The sequence below is a fragment of the Amphiprion ocellaris genome, chromosome 12 (genome assembly GCF_022539595.1).
Source record: "Amphiprion ocellaris isolate individual 3 ecotype Okinawa chromosome 12, ASM2253959v1, whole genome shotgun sequence".
Classification (NCBI taxonomy): domain Eukaryota; kingdom Metazoa; phylum Chordata; class Actinopteri; family Pomacentridae; genus Amphiprion; species Amphiprion ocellaris.
Window position 1 is genome coordinate 24,921,084 of NC_072777.1, and position 18,731 is coordinate 24,939,814.

Below are 18,731 nucleotides of genomic sequence, written 5' to 3' on the forward strand. Positions count from 1 at the left end.
TGAAATAACTTGAAAATGGCAAAATTAAGAGGTTAAAATCCTAACAATGCCTATGGTCTAAACAAATAAGAAAAGAAAACAGCTCCCACCTTCTGATACACTGGAAAAAAAAAAAAAAAACTTTAGTTTTTAACAGCTTTTAAAAGGAACAGTTTGCTATTATTTCACAGATTTCCCCGGCTTTGGTAAATTGCAGATATCCTCATTAGTAAAATCACAAAAAAGCATTAATTTACTTGTTTATCCTAAAAACAAACACATTCCACTTCAAAAATCTTTTTTTGTTAGATTTTCTTTACAGTGTGTGACTGTAAAGTCGGCCTTACTTTACAAAAATACGTTACAGATATAAATATTTTTACCATTTGTTACAGTTTATTTTAAACATTATAATATTCCACACTTGTTTTGCACTTTTGTGACCACATTTTCACTTTTTTTTTCTTTTTTACATTTTGTAAACCCTAAGAAAACTGGACATAACTGTAATAATATCAGAAATCTGTATTTCACAAACAATATTTGTTTATTTAGAATGTGTGATTGTAAAATTACACTGTTTTCCTGTTGTTTAATCAGCTAAAAATATTTTTAAACAAATATTGCTATAATTTGAAAGAAACTTTTTTTTAACTGTTATTTTATACATTTTTCCTATTTTGGAATACTGCAGATAGTAACAAGTAAAGTCCAAGAAAAAAGTATTAATATGCAGATTAACCTTTAAAACAACCGTCAAAAAACTGGCATAATGTCTACATCATAAATTTGTGTCTTCACAAATAATAATTAGTTCTTTTATAGTAGCTGACCCAAAAGAAATTAAACAGTTTTACTGTTTATAATCAGGCATTATTCATTATTACTTCCATGGTTTTTGTTGTTGTTTCTGCTGTTTGGTTGTTTTGTTTGTGTTGTAATCTTTGAATGTGACAGTATATTCAGACATTTTTTCTGGCATTCTTGCTGCCTGATTTTACAATTTTAGTTGGTTTGTTTCTTTTTTATATATACATAACTTTTTAACACGGCTGAATAATTTGTGAACCAAAGACCATGTCGGTGGTTTGCATGTTTGACCACTTTTGTGTGTTTTAGGGAAAATTAACTCAGTTAACATATGGAGAGATCAAAGCATTACATCCTCTGGACTGTCAAATATTACAGCTATATTTAAAAATTTTTTTGCCTACCTAAGTTTTCTTTGTTTAAAAAATAATAAAAGATAATATAATATATAATAAGCATTTATAATTTTAATTATTATTGTTTTGTCTACCCTATACAACTAGAACTATATATATATATGACTCTATATATATAACTCTATATATATATAACTATATATATATATATATATATATATATATATATATATATATATATATATATATATATATATATATATATATATATATATATACATAAACTATAGACTGGGAAAAACAAATAAAGAAATATAGATTTTTAAAAACAAGGAAAACTTCAGCTTTGGTAAAACTCCTCATAAAATCAACATTTTGGCTAAATTACAGTGCTTCAGGTTTGCTTCTTGGCTTGTAAAAAAATGTCTTGTGTCATCTTTCACCGTCATATTCCCGCTGTGTGCAGAAAGAGGGAGGAGGAGGGGGGAGTTGAGGGTGAGAGTAGAGGAGGAGGAGGAGGAGGAAGGGGGGGGGGGGGGAGAAGGCAGAATAGGCAGCGAGCAGCAGGAGGAGGGAGGAGAGGAGGGATCTCAGCCAGCCGCCGGTGGAGCGATTCTCCAAACCCGGCTGCGCACAAACTCGGGAGTACGTGCGCGCTTCCCGGCGGCGCCAACGCCACGGCCGCGCGAGCGCTGACGATGTTGTGAATGAGGGGATGGAGTGACGTCAGCGGCCGAATGTCAACAATGTAGCGACGGAGAGAGTAGGCGTTCCAGTCGAGTGTAACAAACAGCGGAGACGGAGCGGCACGCCGCGCTGGATCAACACGCACACACACACACACACACACGCTTTACGCACGTACGGAGGCGCGCACACAACAGAATCACAGACGCTCTTGTGTGTGTGTCTTTTTTTATTTTTTGGTTGTTGCAAATAATCATCATTACCGCGAGTGAGAAATAACCGAGGTTGTGGAGGAGGAAGAAGAAGAAGTCACCTCTCTGCAGCCGGGAGGCTTTGAGGAAACGACAAAAGCGAGTCATCATGTGAAAGAACTTATGTGGGAAGCGGACAAAAGGAGCTGGAATACGAGCAGAATAGAAAGTAAAAGGTGAGCCCGGCCGTGCACGTTTCTCCCTTTTTCCTATTTATTGCTGATGCTCTATACAACCCCCGAGTTGCAAACTTGCATAAGTGGCGCAGCGGTGGGCTTCAGCGAGATATATGGAGGAAAAAAAAAAACTTAAAGGAAAAAAAAATCAGCCAAACCGCATGCATGAATCTTGAAAGCTTTGGCGTGTGGTGCGAATATTGAAGGGTGTAATGTGTTGGGGTGTGAACGCGGGTTCAGGACTGAAACACAACTCAGTACCACATCCTGTTATGCTTTCAGTCAATACGACGGTGTGCGCTCCCCCCTCCAGTTCTTTCTCTGTTTTTTTTTTTTTTTTTTTTCTTGCAAAAAAGTAGATGGTTGATCCCAGAGGAGGGTCAGACATGCCGCTGCTGTTGCTGCTGCTGATACCAGCTCCAGAAACAGAAGCTGGCACTTGCAACGTCATTGAACGCCTCCCTCAGTCATTACATGTGAATCAAATCCATTTATCACTATTATATTTGGAGTAGTAGTAATAATAGTAGTCGTGCGCTTGGGGTTTATATCCTCTCGTCTTCCTCATTAATCTGCAGTGATCACACCTCCTCATTAAGGCACAAAAAAACACAACATCTAAATATTTGCTGTGTAAGGACGAGCCTTATTTGCTCCGACAGCCAATGGAATCATCTCAATCCCCATCGCTCGACGGTGCCATATTTTCATTATCATTAACCCCTTGTGTTAAAATAGATCGGCAGCGAGCCTCCCATCTCCTCACTGAAAATAAATGAGCACATTTTTTTCTTCTTAAAAATCCATCACGTTTTTTTTAAGGAAGCTGCGCCTTTTACGCACGGTCCTGCATTGTCATGTGAATGGATGCTGCAGTAGTGGCTTAGTCAGTCCCCGTCAGTCTTATGTAGGAGTCAGTGGTGAATTGTGGTGTGATGCAAGTCGATGAAATGGTATTTTAGTGTAAATTTTGCTTTAATAAATACATTGTGGAAAGTCGTTGCCTGATTGCGCATTATGTCATGCGTAAAAATCTTGGATAGATCGATTTTTATATTAAACGTCAGTCATGTGCGTGGTTTTTTTTTTTTTTGTTTTTTTTTTTACTGCTTCAAGCCATCCAGCTTTGCTTTGTTCACTTTGTCACAGACGCGTGTGTCCACACCGTGTGCACGCAGCTGAATATTAATTGTGTTTATTTCGGGGATGACTATTGTTTCATCGCCACGTGTTTCATTTGCGCCTGAAATCATATCGTCGGAGCGGAGTGATGCTGCCATTAACGCGGTGATACAGCACTTTGAGGGGGAGCGGTGACAACATCCACGGCATCTCTTTGTCTGTTGGGCATCGCAGCATCACCCTGCGCTCTCCACCTCAACCGCTCCTGGCATGACGTGTCGCATTTCTGCTGCTGCTCCTTTGAAACATTTACGGAAAAAAAAAAACAAAAACGTGTTGCGATTCCACTCCGCGGCGCTGCGGATGGATTCGGAGTCGAGAGGAGGTGCAGGTGTGGTGTTGTATATTAATAGTAGTATTAAGATCTGTGTAATCAGCGTCGTTTTTTGTTTGTTTGGTTTTTTTTTGACGTGAAAACACATTTCCACTGACATCGCTCTGCTTTCACAACACGTGCATGGCGGCGGCACTCATGCGCAGTTTTTACGCACGGAGCCTTTTGTTCTGTACAGTAGCCCCCGCTGCCTTTTTTTCCTCCTTTTCCCATGCATAGCAATCCTCTGTTTTTTTGTGGTGGTGGGGGGAAGCGGAGGAGGGGGGAGGAGGGGGGAGGAGGAGGAGGAGGAGGAGGAGGAGGAGGAGGAGGGGGCGACTGTAAACCCCACAGTGACTCAGTCAGGCTTAAATGCCACTTCATCCAATCTGCCATCGCTTTATCTCCTGCTTGCATCACCACCGCCGTCGCCTGTTTTCTTTGTCCATCAGCCTAGAGTAAGGAAAAGGAGTAAAATGATATAATACAGGACTTTAGCATCATAAATAGTGAGTTCAGTAGACCGGTAATGATGCAAATCTCTCATATCAGTCAGCAAACGTTCATATCAGCCAGAAATTCCAACTGAGATCTGGCTCCTTTTGTGCTCTGAACACATGGAATTATATATGTGGATTTGTGGAAGCAGATACTTTGCATTAACCTTCATCTAGTAAGCATCCATCTATTCTCTATTTCTAGAAAACCATCTTTTTTGTCTAATTCTGTAACAAATCAGACCAGGGCTACTAATTTCTGAAAGCAATATCACAAAAGCAATAAGATCCCCTTTGCAATACGGTTACAGTGATGCCAAATGCGTGCAATTAAGCAATGAAAAACAGCAATAACGTGTTTGTTTTTAATCAAGCCTCCCTCTGGATGATGCATTTTTGGGCATAAGATGAAATCCTAATTGTATAATCACAGTATGATTCCAATGAGCGGCAGTAAAGGATCAGACCAAATTGTTGCCCACTTATTGCATCACATGTTTTTGAATTCCCTCCTTCATTACTGCAAAAAAAAAATGCAGCTTCAAAGTCAAAGCTGTTTGTGGAACAACATATGGTATGACATATATCCGCACCTTTATTCTAAAAAGCTTTCTTTTTCCACCTGCTAAAACATAGAGATAATACACTGGAATTAAATAATGTTATATATTTCAATGAACAACAACTCCCTCATTTGGGGGAACAAGATGAATTAAATTGTATTTTTCAAGCATTTTTTCCTTTTCCTGTTTTGATATGTCAGTTGAAAGGCTGTTTGGTGAATACATTTAATGGAAAATCTATTTATTTTTTTATTTTAGTCACATTTTCTGTCAAAAAACACTACAATAAGTTTGTAAAAGAATCACAAAAACAGACTAATTTGCTGAAATCCGGTGAATTCCAAGAAAAAACAAACCAAGAGTTGATTTCATAGTCCAACCCTGTTTGGAGTGTTCACCTTCCTAAAAAAAACCTGATTTGGTTAAAGCACCCAGATTTGTAGTGGGCTTTTGGAAAACCTCCAAAGGAAGGAAGCAAGACGCCACTGAAGTCCTTTAAAACACGAGTAATTGTTGGACCAACTAGCTGTCATTATATAACCTACATCTCTCCACTTGTGCGTTTCTTGGGAATGTCTCTCAGCCTGAGCGAGGCTGTTTTTGGGGGGATCTTAACATAATGAGTCCCTCAGGCTTCCCAGCCTACAGCTGAAATCCCACACGGCAACAAGATCCCTTCATGTGACCCTCCCGACCCCCCCACCCCACCCACCCCCTTTTGTTCGGGCTTCTTTTGGTCGTGAACTGTAACATCCGCGGCTTCCCTCCTCCGTGTTTCAGCCGGTTGGTCGCAGTCGCTGCTTTGCGCGGCCGAAGTTTCCTATCAAGCTAATTAAAATGCTGATGACAGAAGAAGCTGCTGGTGCTCAAAAGTAACCGAGCACTTATGGGTTAATGATTCATGAAATTGCAGCTGGAGTAGGATGCGACGGGGCGATTTCTTGCTGTGATCGCAGATGAAATTTCTCCCGAAGACAATCCCAGCAGTCTGCGAGGATGCATCATTTTGATGTATGTGAAAAGAGACAGCAGAAGTGTAGTTTGAAAGGAGAGGAGAATCAAAAAGGCTCCTTGTCTTTCTCATAGATTGTCTCCTCTCTCAGCATCTTTAAAGTATTGTCTGCATCACTGAAGATATTTGAGTAACCCCCACCAGCTCAGCCCGACATCCCAAGTCAGTGCCTTGGCTTGGAAAAAGAAAGAAAAAAAACATGTTCCCATAGCTCTCCCACGTCAGCACAAAGGCATGTTTGACTGGGCTGCTGCCAGCGTGAGGCGTAGATGGAACAGCACTGCTGGGAGAAATCTCAGATCCTGCACTTTACACCAAGAGCTATTGTTTCCCTTCTCTCCTTCTTTCTCTGTTGCGATCCCTTTCTCCCTTCCGTCATGGCATGGCTGCTCATTCTCGTCCTGCTGGCGTCCTCGGCAGCGCCGTGCACTGGTCTTGGCATGTGAAATCAGACTGCATTATCCCGGCAGCTCACCATCAGTCTGTGCAGAGTCAGTGCCTGTCTGTCTGTCTGTCTGTCTGTCTGTCTGTCTGTCTGTCTGTCTGTCTGTCTGTCTGTCTGTCTGTCTGTCTGTCTGTCTGTCTGTCTGTCTGTCTGTCTGTGTGTTTGCTGCTCAGTGCACACTCCTGCCAAGAAGCTATCAAATACAAAAACACCGCAGGCAGTTTTCTAATTGTTCTGTTTTGGTTTAGTGTTTTTTTTAATCTTTTGCTTGTGTTGCCTGTAAGAAATTATCAAGACGCGTAAATCATCCTGATAGTTGCGTCAAACCTGCCTGGTGATCTCATGGGCTCGTCCTGCTGCCTCGAGCGGTGAGCTTCACCTTCTGAACTCTGCTAGCAGCCCATCCTGCAGTCCACAAGTTCACAACTGTGCAAAACATACTGATGTACATCTGGTCCTAATAGCTCTGGAATTAAAACACTGCAAGACGGGGAGCTTTAGTTGGTAATGAAGCAGTTTTGAAGAATGCAAAGTGGTGTTCAGTGAATGAAGAGCAGACATTTAGTGCAGTATAAATACCTGTTTGTATTGGATTAGTGCAGCACCACCACTACTACTGCTACCACTACTACTATTACTACTATTACTACTATTACTACTGGCAAAGTGACTTGTGCTTTGCTGAGGTCTGTATAAAGCTTGCATCCACTGAGCTGTAGTGCACTCAGAGCAGAGGTTCTGCCACATTTGGTTTCCTTCCATTCAGATTTCGGGCTACAACTGTGAGCAGAGAAAAGCCTGAAGTAGTCTCAGCTGCAGGGAGAGCTTTAAACACACAATGAACTTTACTCAGAGCAGTTTGTTGGATTTTTATGTGTTTTTAGCAATGATTTGCAGAGCCTAAACATTCATCACAAGCAACATTTCTACACAGAGAGAGCTATCTGAGTAATAATTAACAATAACATGAATAACAGTTGAGATAGACCACGAGATTAAAAGCTAAAGGAAGTGTTGTGATCAGATGATTTCTTTCTCCTGCACAGAACCCCTTCATTCTTGGCACAATTTTAAATTCATGGCTAAACTGACATTTTAAAATAGTTAAAATTCTCACTTAAATCTTTTGAAATTCAATGAATAATTCTCATTTTTTTCATAACCAGAGATTTCTGAATTAATTTCAGTCTTCTTAACATCTCCTTGATTTTCCACTTTATTTTTAACACTTGAAAATTGTGACTTCCATATTTATCTTATTTATTCTAGAATTATAAGAATAGATTTAAGGTAAATTTATTCTTGATATAAAATTTGAAATCAGAATTCATTTATTTTTTCTCACCTGGAATTTTTAGTTCCTCACCAGTCTGAAATCAAGCAGAGAAATTTCATTTTCTTGTCTTGATATATTATATATAATAGTTGCCACAATTTTTTATTTATATATATATATATATATATATATATATATATATATATATATATATATATATATATATATATATATATATATATATATAAATAAATAAAAACCTTCAATTTCAGACAATGAACTTTTGAAAATTTTCCTAAGTTCTTCTTTTTTGTTTATTATTGTCACGGAGTTACATTCATCTTTAATTTAAGATAGAAATGAGTTTCCATTCTGTCAATTATTGCTTTAATTTCTAAATTGAAAACAAAAACTAATTGTCAGTCTAATTTTCTTCTTACAGTATATTCATTTTTCAACTCAGTTGTATCCACATGTCCTTGACTTGTTCAAAATTCCGAAAATAAAACAAAAACAAAAGAAATATTTCTATTCATTCTGACAAATGAATCAATGTGTTTTAACCGATTTCTGATTGGTTTTAATTCTAAATTAAATTGCAATACATTTATTATTCAATTAAAATGTGAACGTTTGGTTAGAATTCTGACTTTTATCTCAATTTTGTCACTTATCCCTTTAGTTTCAAGATGTTAAAATTCAATTTAGAATTCTCACAGTCTTCTATTAAATATTTCATTTCAGAATTCAACACAGATGTATTTAGAAAGCTGAAAAAAAAGTGTTAGCTTCATGTGCAAGAAATAGAATATTTCAGACTTTAAATCTCATAAAAAATCTAAAATTTCTTTACAGAATTCTCACTTAGCTTAATTTCGACTATTTCCTTGAATCTAATATCTGTTTTAAATTTCTAAGCTAGCACTCGGGTTTCAAAAAATTATTCCGAATTCTCATTTCTTTTCTATTCCCCTGCTCCTATCTGTCTTCTATACGTTTCTGTGCTGTCACACGGACACTTCAGTTGTGAAATTTGCCACTGGAGGCACCTAGCTCGATAAAAATAGCTATGAGATTTAAGCATGTGTTACGCTTGTTTCTGAGCATGCTCCAGACACACACACCCCGCGTTGTGTGAAACCCACGCCTCCACATTTAAAGGAGGCCTTTGATGGAGCTTTTGCATGTTGTTTTTGAATTCCTCTGACTTGTGTGTGGTCTTTCTTTTTTTTTCTCTCTCCAAGCGTCACAGAATGCGAGTGACGTGCGTTACAATGTTTCTTTCCCCCTTTGGGCTCAGTGGGAAAATGGCGGCCAAAGAGCCTCATCAAGTGCTTGCGCTGTGTCTAGATATTCACCTCGGTAACGGTAACGGTGCCATTATCACGGCATCTAGGAAGTCTAGCTCCTCCATATATTCATGCTGGGTTTTCTTAGGGTTGGTAGGTTGTTCATGATAAGCAGCGTTGTCTGTGTGGTCCCCAGAGCCCACCCCCCTGCTGCCACCATAGAAATGATATGCGTACCATATCAAATTAGAGCAGTTTGCTGTGAAAACGAGGCGGTGTAAACAGAGTGTGTCTCTGGGGTTAGGCCTCGTCTGAGTCCTCGTGGGGAAGCGCAGTAGCAGCTCAATTTTAAGTCCTCTTCTGGTCTGTCATGGCTTTTCTATGTGTTGCTGCTGAGTCACATGTGAACTGGAAGCTCCTGCTGACCAGCCACCTCTAATCACACATGCAGCCTTCGTCTTGTACTGTCAACCTCCGGGCTCATTAGGATGTTCTTCGCGGTGTACCTCGAAGGTGTAACAACCAAATTGCCATTTCATTTCTGCAGGCCACATTTCTAGTTGACAAAACAGTTTCACCCCGAGGTCTATTTAGTAGCCGGTCGTGTCACATGAACTTCATTATCAGATGGAGATTCTTTCCAAGGTCAAGAGCATCAATGCATTTTTTATAGGCAATGTGGATGAGAAATCCTTTATTTATATTTCTGCAGTTCAGTCACAACTGTGCATGAAGATCATGTGACATAATCAGTGAAACCGCTCACAAAAAATTAACTTTAAAATTTCACCACAGTTAAAGTATTTACTTCTTCTTTAAAACCTCCAGGAGATGTATAAACATATGACTGTCTTGATAACAATACTAGTTTCAGCAGTTATTTTTAACCACAAGCCCAGCCTGTATTCGATATAAAAGAAAAAAATCATATGACGCAGTTTGGTTACCATAGCAACATAAATGACAAATATCATAACACATTTAAACTCAAACCTGAAGAGACTATGTAACCTCCAATAAATAGCTGGCATTCTAAGAAAAGTTCTACACCAAAATCCAAATATTAGAGTCAATATCAACAAATTTTCCACTAAGTTTAACTGAAATATTGAGCTAAATTGCTAATTAACCGCACCAAAAATGGAACTTGAATTAAGGTTAATTTACCAACCCTGTAAAATACTATTGCTATTCTTTCATAAATACAAAAAATGAAATAATCTGCATATATAATAAGAGTAAATTAAGGCAAAAGTAAAATAGACTGCCTCTGTTTACCTCTAAGCTGCTGTAAAGCTTCATCTCCTGCTTTTTCTAGTTAGAAATTTTCTACTTTTAGTTACACTCCTCTAACATCCTCACCACATGTGCATCTGACAGAATGAAAGTATTGACTGTTGGTTGCAAACATTTGTGCTTCGAAATATAAGGACTCCGAAGTAGAACGAAAAGTGTTAGTTTCGGCTCGGTTGTCCCCCTTTATGCACAGACAGAAGAATGCTGCTGTGTGCTTCTTCCTCTGAAGACTGAGGTCATATCCTTCTATGTGACACTCTTTTGTTCTGCTCACAGACATCGCAGGCTACACTGCAAGAGTGAAAAAACCTGCCTGATTCGCTGCAGTCATCGCCGTTTCTTTCCTCTTGCTGAGTTATTGGTGTAAAACTCATTACTGTGTGTGAATATGTCAGTATGTCGCAACAACTGGGTATTTATGGTGCCTCTTTATAACCCAGGCAGACTTCTGAATGCAGCAGGAACGACCAAGTGTCAGTGATAGTGTGATTAAAATTGGAAATTGAAGTACATTCAAGGCCATTTGTGAGATGAGCTCAATGGAAATCTAAACACTTTTTACTCTTTTTGCAAAGCTCAATAAACCATGATATTGGGTTATAACAGAAAATAGATGCAAAAGAAGTTACAAAGTGATGAAAGAACAATTTAAAGCAATGGAAATAAAAAAAATATTTGAACAAATGAGAAATTACCATATAATGTTAAACGATAGTAGATTTACTATAGAATTGTACTATTGTAACAATAAAGCAACAATAAAATTGTTTAAGAGAATGAAATCCTGGAAAAAACAGTTTTAAACAGAGATTTGAAACTAGAAAGTTCTTGATCTCGTTCAGTTGGTTGTTTCAAACAGTGTTCTTGGCTCCAAAGTCTCTTCTGCTTTTTAGCCTCAACCAGGAATTACTAACAGACCTCTGCCAGAGGATCTCAGTCTGTATTCAGGCTCTTAAGGGATTAGCACGTTGGAGATGTAATTAGGGGCTAACCCCAAGAGTGCTGTTAAGGTAATCATTCAAATTTTAAAACCAATTCTAGCAGGTAACTAGTAAATGGATGCTAAAATTAGCATTGTATGGATCATTTTATTGGATTTAGTGAAGATGCTTTGCTACAGCATCTTGGACTAGTTGAACTCTCGATAGGTTAAAACTGGAAGACAGCAAGTTAAGGTCTTTTTTTTGTATTTCAATGGTAAAATAAGCAAAACTGAACAGCTGACTTCACCTTGTAGTTAAATTTGCATTTTTGGCAAAAGATAACACCTGAATTCCTGCAGAGAACCTAAGTAGGAGGAGATTGTAAGAGTCTGGTCCTGCGATAATAATAGTAACCTGTAATAAAAACTTTGATAAGACATCTGTGAGGCAATTTTGGATTTTGCCCACCTGAGAAATAGATGTGGGAGTCATCTACATAAAAATAGAAATTGATATGGTGCTTCTGGAAGATTTGACCTAGAGGTAGTATTAGAATAGAGAATTGTAAAGGACTGAGGATTGAGCCTTGAGGCACTCCGTAAGTGAACTGAGAAGTGGCGCAATTACACTTACTGATGGCGACACAGAATCTCCTACTAGAGAGATTGGAATAAAACCAATCTAAAGGTGATATGCCTCCCCAGTGCATAGTCAACTGCATCAGAAATCGCAATAAGATCTAATGGTGTGGACTGCAAAGCGGGAAATTGCACAAAAGAAATATTGTTGGCTGTATTTCCCCAATTTAAGCAGTCATAGTGAACTTACTCATTTCAATTCAATTCAGTTTTTAATCTAATATGGATTAAAAGTCCAAAAAACATAGCATCTGTTCAGTAAGATCATGTAGTATAGTCGAAAGGAGGTCCAAACAAGTTTTTAAGTGGCCCTTGTTTCATAGGGAAGACATTTGCTGTTGATTTATCTTGTGTGTTTAGTAGGTATTTGTATTGTAAATTTTAGGAGTTCTGTTGATTTGACGTATTTTCTTCAATTGTTTGAGATTTGTGATTGACTTTTGGTTCCTAACTTTGAGAAATAAGCATATGTTTTGTTTTGTTTTGTTTTTTTTTATGAAAATCTGTTTTTTTAGTTTAACACAGGATTGTTGGAGCACACCTCCTAGAAGTTAGCTAAAGAGAATATTCTTGAGATAAAATGCATGTATATGGTAGAGGGACGATGGTATGAGACACTTAGATCCATTGTGAAAATGGGAAGTTGACATATGTGGAAACACCCCTAATATCTGCATGAAGGCCTCTGATAGTTTTGTTGCCGATCAGTTCTATGGGTACATTTAGATCTTTACCCAAAAAAATGGGCTTAAATTACTGAAATTCCAAATGTTTTATTCTGTACTATCAGTTCATATCTGTAGTTACTGTTTTTGGTGATAGAGTTAAAATTAAAACATATTTCCTTGAACATATCTTTGAAAATTAAACAAAAATATGACGTTATGGGAAATGCTTTTATTTTTACTCTTCTCCAGTATTAATATCAGGTTCAAAATCCAGGTCTCACTTTTTTTTTTTTTTTTTTTTTTGCACATCTCACCTTCAGCATCAGTTTCAGATTCCTCACTTTCACTGCCAAGAATCATGCTCAGTGTTTTCCGATCAGTCTTACTGAGTTACAGTGGCTTTGTAGTCACTGCCTGAAATTTAAACCATTAGTTGTATGGGGCCAGAATGAAGCTAGTTCCCATCTTGCTAGAGGGCTGGACGTTTCCTGCCAAGGTCATTTTGTCTCCCCCCCCCCTCCTTCACCTACACCTCCCTCTGTGTGCTGCGGTTCGATGGGAAAAAGAAGTGGAGCTCAGCCGAGCATGGTGGAAGGTATTTCAAACAATCAGCGGATTCCTGGTACGTGGAGTGAGATCATTGTTTCAGTGAAGGAGGGTAGGGAGGGAGGGAGCAGGGATGACCCCAGCAGCAGGACGCTGTCCTCTGTCCGCCAGAGCTGCTCAGTTATCGCCCTGAACTCAGAGGTGACGCCGGCCGTGGCAGAGGTCACGATTCCTCCCCACGTGGATTTATTTGTACTGCTTTTCACATCAGAGACACCCTGCAGAAACAAAACGCTCCCATTGTGCGCGTTAGGCGTGTTAACACGGAGCTCTGACATTTGCAGCTCATGGTATAAATAGAAAATAATAAGCATGCTTCTCCGTCTCTCAGTGTCAGGGAAGAGCTATTGATGATTCAGTACACTCAACGATTTGATTTCTTGTTTGTTTTTGTGAGTTCACATATTAGAGCCGACAGCATTTCATGTTCATGTCATCATTAGAGCTGCGTGGTTTTGAACCTGGCGATTACACAAGACTGCACAACATCCACCTTACGACAGTTCACGCAAAGTACAGTGAAGCATATCCCTCACTTGACCCAAATGCTTTCACTCACACAGATATTTCCGTTTTTATTTGTCCTGATTTGATGTCTCTGGGATTTCTGCCAATTTAACAAACATGCAATTGAATAATTAAGTATTTCAAAATTGCTATTTAAGTGTGGGTAATTTTTAAACCAGCAGAGCTGCAGTTTAATATATCTGACAGCCATTGCCAGCAAATCTACTCAGCTGCAGCTAATTAATATGAATTTAGACTCCAAATTGAGTACATACACAAGTTTCTGGCACCTACAGAACTGAAAGCTGACATTTTAAGAAAAATAAGCAACATCTTTTCCAGAAACACTCTTACCATTCCGCTTACGTGGCTATAAGGCAAAGATGTAGCACTCTTAGAAACAGAAGCTAACTTTTCTTTGTCAAGACATTATTAACAACACTGAAATGATTAATTATCATAAGTAAATAATGAAGCTGTTGAGAAAAAATGCTATGCCATTAATTTGTTTATTAATGTTAATTAATAAATGAAACTAGCTTAACATACCTTTCAAACCATGGAGTACACTCAGGTACAATTAAGTCATATAAGCTGCTGATAATTGTTTAATACTTTATGGAATGCCAAAATTTGTAGAAATTGTAATTGTGATTTAGACAGAAAATGCAGTGTTTTTTGTTTTTTTAACTTAAACCTTCTACAGAATTAAAAGGTGATATTTTAAATACAATTCTGCAGAAACAGACTGTAAACTTCTTTTACGGACAGTAATTCCAACAAATAATGGTAATGAAGACAGAAATCTTCAAAACAGATATTACGTGAATCCACAACTATCTGTATGCATAAATACCACTAGAGTTGAATGAGTTTATTTTTTTTTTTGGTAAGGGAAACTAACCCTGTAACGAGGGCATGCATTTGGAGGCATTTTTACAGTAAACCAAATCTTCATGACGTTGTCGAGGCAGTGGAGTGTAAAAGAACAAAGCGCGTTGAGCGTGCGGTTTGGTAAAGACGTGCAGCTGTAAAGGAGCTTGCGTCGGGTAGGAGAGGAGGCTTTCTGGGGAGGGGGGCATCCTGTGAGACCAGCACAGGTGGTTGGTGTAGTGGTGGGAGGGAATGGGGAGGCTGTGGGCGTGGAAGTGCAGTAATGTGCCCACTTCCTGCACCGAGCCCCCGTGCTGTACTGTAAACCTGTAAGCTTACAACGAGATCAGCAGGATTTGCCGTCGGTGGCTTTTTGCCATTTCGCAGCAGGCAGCCATAGGAGGAGATCCTGTCTGTGCACTTAGTGGCCCACCGTGCCTCGTACTTTTCCTCATGATGGCCTTTTTTCCAATCATGGCACAGGAGAAAGGAGCGAGGGGGGGAAAAAAGGGAAATTAATTCTACAGTGAGAGAAAGCTGTGAATTGGAAGCATAAAACCGAGAGCATGACGTTCACCCCAATGGGTTTTCCGTTTGTTGCACACAGATGTGGAATGGAAAACATGAAAGCCTATGTGTTGGGTTAAATCCATAAGTCCTGCCCTTCCTATGGGGTAGTGATCTGACTGTGGATACATATCAGCCAGGTTTCTGCTGAGCCCATAAAATCCATATACCAGCACACCAGGACATGTTCACAGCCGACATGCTGAGTAGTAGCCCAGTCATACTTTGAGAAGGTCCTCCATGTCAGCTGCGTTGTGGATCTTTCTGTGCATCAGTAGACTAAATATTGTTTTACAGATATTGGATTTGTTGCCGTATTAAAGTATTCTGAGGTTGTATTCAGTGACACCTTTGGATGGTCCGTGTTTCAAGTAGTTACTTGCATAGGACATGTTTACTTTTTTGTGTAAAAACTCTGCCTGCATACAGTTTGCCGTTGCAATAGCTATTTTTGGTAAGGTTTAGGGAAGATTGTGGTCTGGTTTAATTCAGTAAAAGGCCTATAATGCTTTAAAACTGGATGTGGAAGATGTACTTAGATCTTGTATTTAAGTAGAAGTATTAATACTACAGTTTAGTGTTCTGTTACACGTTAAAATCATACATTTAAATTCAAATTTAAGTAAAAGTACAAAGATTTTAGCATAGAAATACACTAAAAGTGCCACAACTAAAAGTCCTCGTAATGCAAAAGAAGTCACTTTTGTCACTTGAATGTTAGAGCTAACAAAAGTGCTTTAAGTGCTTGTCACAGTTTAACTGCTAATTAGCTTGGGAGTTTCCCCACGAGGATCAATAAAGTTTCATCTTAATTTGTCATATTACATTATGGTTTATATGTTTATGTTTTGTCTTATTAAACTAAATCTGCAGAGTAACTGTGACTAAAGTTACAAAAAAAACCCATAGTGGAGTAAAAAGTGCAATATTTGCCTCTAGAATGTGGAGGAGTAGAAGTGTAAAGTAGCAGAAAATGGAAATATGTACAAGCAAAATGAAATTGTTCGGCACATGAGGAAATACTTTTCACTACTCCTTGAAATGCAATGAATTTACATTTTCTCAAACTCCTGGTGACTTTGATACAGGTCACAAATGTGGTACGTCATTCACTGCAAAAAAAAAAAGCTTTGCATTCAACTGTAGGTTTTTAATGGCATTTAATTTAATTAATCATGTAGGAGAAACATTTTTAAATGTGTTTTAGTGTTAAAGTCAGAGTTAAATGCATTATTTAAAAGGATAATTTTCTTAACTTCCTGTTTACATTTTAATAAACCAATACCTCGCAGGACTATTAATAGGTGTCAGATCTGCTCATCCCATGATTCTGTCCCTTGTTAGGAGGGAGAATGTAATCCAAAGCAACTGGAGGAAATGACCTCAGAGCACAGGGTTTATGGGTGGATGGCGGATGTTGACATCTGATAGCCTGCCATTCTTCATTCTTGCAAAACCTGTAGTAAAAATGCCGTTTTAACTAGTGTGACATCCAGAGAAGATAAATTATGGCAACAAACAGCGACAGCAAAAAAAAAAAGTTTGAGCCCTTATGTGTTTGCAGTCAGACGGTGTCGCCTTAACGACCCAAACAAACTGTAAAGCAGTAAAGGAAACCGGCCGTCGGTGCGATTGGAGTTCACGGTCAGTTCAGTGGGTGTCCACTTGTGTCTCCCTCTGGTCTGCAGTGAGTAAGCACAGTCTTGTTGTGTACCTGTAGCGGTCACATGCTCCCCCACGGTGTCATTAAGGACAGATGGTGAAAGGTCAACCAGGCAGAGCTGTGGACGGTCCAATGTTGATACTGAGTCACAAGATTTGCGTCAGCCAGGCATGTCAAAACAGCACAGAGGAGGCGCCTGTCAGCCTGCTACCTGCCTCTGACTTTTACACCAGTTTCCCACAGCTTTTAGATTTGATCTTAAAGTGGTAATGATAAAACTTCCTTACGAGAATTTCTTTCTGCTTGTTTCTGGGAGTTGGATCTTGGTGTCAGTGGTTTGACACCACATCATAACTCTTTTCAGAGCTGATTGGCTGCTTGCAGTCAGGCAATTTTGAAGCGTCCCTAGCTGCTTATCAGCATCTATGTGAGCGTGTGTGTTTGAACTCTTTGTGTTCCTCCAGGTGTGTGTGTTAACGCACATTTACTTTCTATTTTGTAACTTCTGCATGTAAAGTTCTCTGCATATGCCTTTCTAAGCAAATGCAAACAGATGAATGTTCATTATTGCATCATCATTTTGATTATAAATTAAAGCTACTACTACTACTTCATTAAATAATAATGCTAAATCAAATGTGTTTAATGAAAAATAAGAAATCTGATCATTTAATAATTGTTTAATTCATATCTTGAATTTATTTGAATATAAAATATTCAAGACAGATTCAAGAAAATACTTTTTTTCTAATTTCTGAAATCTTAATAATCTTTTTTGACTCTCTTAATAATCTCTTTTGACTAATTAATTAATTAAGTATATTTTGTTGATTATTAAAGTGACTTTATTTCACTAATCTATTTTGCAGCCTTGTCCTGTAAAAGTTTGTTAATAAGGAATGTAGAGCTCAGTGTTTACTTAGTCGAAAGGGAATTAATCAGCCACTATTTGATAACTGATTTCGGTTTTCAGCTTCTAAGCTTTTATAGCTTCAGGACTGTTTGGATATGCTGCTATTTTCCTCTCAAATATCATTGCTGTTAAGGTAAAAACAAGGAGGACATTTTCTCTGTTTTGTGACATTTTTAAAAGGAAAGAAGACCATAATTGGCAGGTTGGTAAATTAAAGAAAGTAGTTATTTGTTGCACTAATTTTGTGACTTAATTGTTAGATCTATTATTAGTTTATGTTGCCAAACAGATTACACGTGATCACAAATAAACAAAACGAAATATTAAAATTTTAAAAAGCTCTATCTCAAACATTTCTGAGGCAAACTTCTCAAGCATGAAAAAAAGTTTCTGATGAAAGAAGTAAATAAGATTATAAACCTGACATGTGGGGCAGTCCTTTGATATCAGATCAATTTTGGTTTGCACATAATATATATTAAACATATATTCAGTTGGTGAGCTGTTTTGTTATATCCACCTTACTTAAATTTAATTTACTTGTTCATTGATATTGTTTTTACAGATCTTTTGATGCCCTGTCAGTTCTTCCTTAATCCCTGATTGATGTTAACATTTATTTATAGAATATTCTAATTAGACACAACCAGTATTAAATAATAATAGATTATAGGTGTTCAAATTTCAATTTTTAAATATTACTGCACAGGTCACCACTGTCCTAAACACACAGCTAACTTGAGAGTCAAAACCAAAGGCAGAAAAAAAAGAGAATGTGCAGTTTTGTCTGTCACAACCACAAAAGAAAAAAAAAGTTCACCTTTCTGGGAGAAAGTGTTGCATGCGTTTAAGGTCCAGTTACAGAGGTTTTCCAATAGAAGGCAGAGAAGAAGAAAGGTTGAGAAACAAAGGGAGAGTTAGTGAGAGTGGAGATCAGTCGCGGTGGCTGCATGAAAGGCTGCTGCAGCGGCCATTTAGATGGATTACAGTAGCGGAGCGTGGCTTTCATCTCACTCAGGGATTGTGTCTGGAGGGGAAGGAAGCAAATTGGTTCTCATCATGCTTAGCAAGTGCTGCTCAGTCTGATTCTAATAGCTGAGTCTGTTTGAACACCGTGATGTATATTTCTTCAGCGTGATATACAAGAGGAGCATTAATATGCTGCTCTTGAAGGCGGCCATCAGTGACAGACCAGAAACAGGCTAATCTGTCATTCTCTGTTCTGTACATTTTCCTAAATG

The 18,731-nt window shown here is 38.3% G+C and overlaps 1 protein-coding gene across 2 annotated transcripts in view; it reads left to right on the plus strand.

The window, feature by feature from the left end:
* Positions 1-1,842: 1,842 nt before the first annotated feature.
* The window catches only part of bach2b (BTB and CNC homology 1, basic leucine zipper transcription factor 2b), a 107,800-nt gene continuing 90,911 nt past the window's right edge, over positions 1,843-18,731 (plus strand). The window contains exon 1 of one of the 2 annotated variants that reach the window (XM_023266443.3): positions 1,843-2,259. The gene's annotated coding sequence lies outside the window, so the exon portion shown is untranslated. The remainder of the gene's footprint in view (positions 2,260-18,731) is intronic. The other variant, XM_023266444.3, reaches the window with a different exon arrangement.